This window comes from Tupaia chinensis, unplaced genomic scaffold (genome assembly GCF_000334495.1).
Source record: "Tupaia chinensis unplaced genomic scaffold, TupChi_1.0 Scaffold000688_1, whole genome shotgun sequence".
Taxonomy (NCBI): Eukaryota; Metazoa; Chordata; class Mammalia; order Scandentia; family Tupaiidae; genus Tupaia; species Tupaia belangeri.
The window spans coordinates 1,031,105-1,033,492 of record NW_006160211.1 but is presented as its reverse complement, the minus strand read 5'-3'; the positions used below and the strand labels follow the sequence as shown (position 1 = coordinate 1,033,492).

Here is a 2,388-nt window from a genome sequence, read left to right as displayed (position 1 = left end):
GTCGGCAGGAGGAGCCCTTCCGGAGTCACCTGGCATGAACGTTTCCTGGTGCTGTGAATTTCCTTATTTTGTCTTCAAAATCCTCACCCAGAGGACAACTCTCAAAAGATTTTACATAAAGCATCTTAAAAAAAAAAATTACCACTCTTATCATTAATCCCCTCTCTAAAAAAAAAGAAAAAAGAAAGAAAAGACAAAACAAAACCCCGCACATATGTAGCTGCTCAGTTGCAGGAGAGAGAAAATACTCATCCCCTCCTGTTGTTCCCGGAAGCAGTGCTGGAGAAAATATAACCAACCAGGCGTGAAGTTACTACACAGAGACGGGTACACCCACAGGTGAGGATTTCACAGCAGGGCGGAGGAGGTGCTGAGCAAAGCTCCAGGCTTGCAGGGAAGCAAAACTCACCGAGTCACTGTCTGCAGAACTACCATATTGTTACGCTAGAACTAATGATTATGTCAACACTCTACTTTCTCTTTACTACACCAATCTGTTCTTTAACAGGACTAAAACTGCTAGATTAGCTAAGGTCATATATTTCTGAAAAGTGTGAAAAGTTTCTCTGAAAACACTGCTTTTAAAAAGAAACTTGTATTGTCCTAACATTTTTTTAATATATGTTGATTCATCACCTTTATATAAGATGTATTTGTTAATTATTTTTTATGAAATTAAAATGATAGAGGACAATTACCATATAGGAAGCGAAACTACAAATGGTGATTAAAGAAGCTGATGCCGATAGGGAATTTCAGCGCACTAAAGAAGTTCTTTAGATCCCCTTTCAGCCACCTTTATGAAACACCCTCATGTGCCAAATGAACACCATGTTATTTGCTTTTGAGAGTGCAAGAAGGCAGTGTGATTGGTGACTGGCCTTTGTCATCAGGTATTTAGAGCCTAATTAGAAAAAGTAGGGACTGGGCCCAGCAAATGACGTAATGGTTATGTCGCTGGACTCCCACGTAGTTGACCGCAGTTCAAGTCCTGGACCTGGTGGTTTAAAACATGTCAGGTGTGTGCATGTGTGCATGTGTGGCCAAGATCTCAAGAAGAGCGTGGAGGAGAAGGGATTGTGGTGTGGCCATCCCCCTGTGAGGGAATGATTTCTTTCTTTCTGTCTGTCTCTCCAGTGAGTGCACAAGCCCTATAGCAAAAATCTCTCTCTAAAAAAAAGTAGGAGCCAGCAAGTGGCATGGAGTTTGAGGTGCTGGACACCCACGTGGCCGACAGAAGTTCAAATCCCAGGCCTGGTGGCTTGTAGTTCACACTGGGCATGTGTGCATGCGAGCCCAAGATCCCGAAAGGAGAATGGAGGAGAAGAGATTGTGACCATCCCCCATCGGGGGTGATTGCTCACTTTCTCTCTGTCTCTCTGGTGTGCAAGAAAAAGAAAAAGAAAAAGTATTGAAAAGTAGATATGGATATAAATAAAAATCAACAATACTAGAAAATAAGTAGTATAATGATCAAGAGTACACACCGAGAGCCAGATTGCCTTCGTTTGAACCCAGTTCTACCACTCAAGGCTAGGATTACAGTGAAGCATTTATCTCGGGTATGACATTTAAGGGGATGCCCAAAACCTCAGTAATCAGCCCAGCCTGGTAGCCCCGTTGGTAGCAAACTCAAGTGCAGTGCTAAAATCCACATGTCTGACTGTGGTCACACCTGAAAACACTCTGGACATGCACTAGAATGACCAGGACCCTAGAGAACTGGAAGGCCTAGAAGGAAGCTCCCGGGATGGGATCCTGTTGAGGAGCACTCTCTTTCTTGCTCATACCCTCTATAATGAATATAAGTAAAAAAGGTCCTCAGTAATTAGGACAATATATTTTAGTGTAATTTTTTTTTCATTTTGCAGATATTTATTATAAAATAGTGTGGCTGGCTCCATACTAGACATTGGGAATACAACAGTGGACAGATAGGGGCTGCCCTGATACTGCAAATGTAAGCTTCAAGGGACCTGCCCGATCTAGCCCACCATCCTCCCCTCAACCTGGCAAGGTATGTGAACAAAGAAGACTCCAGATGGGAGACTGGACAGAAAAAATATGAAATGTCACGAATTGGCATGTCATCCTTGCACGGGGCCATGCTAATCTTCTCTGTATTGTTACAATTTTAATATATGTGCAGCTGAAGCGAGCACAATGCAATATTTTTTTAAAAATCAAAATCAATGCAAAAAAAACCCTCAATGCACAAAATAGCAAAAGTTTAAATAAAGACGAGTTTCAACAATCCTGTGCTAACCCGCGTTGATTCCCAAGGCAAAAAGGAAAAAAATGTGTGCCCCTATAAATGAGGAGACTTAAAAGAGTTCATGGAAAAACTGAACTAAAGTCTGAGTTTATTTTGGTGCAAAAATACTTTGA

The 2,388-nt window shown here is 41.8% G+C and overlaps 1 non-coding gene across 1 annotated transcript; it reads right to left on the bottom strand.

Moving 5' to 3' along the window:
* Positions 1 to 2,056: 2,056 nt before the first annotated feature.
* On the bottom strand, positions 2,057 to 2,162 carry LOC114010049 (U6 spliceosomal RNA). The gene has a single exon (XR_003551442.1). It is a non-coding gene; the product is annotated as a U6 spliceosomal RNA (small nuclear RNA).
* Between the last annotated feature and the right edge of the window lie 226 nt (positions 2,163 to 2,388).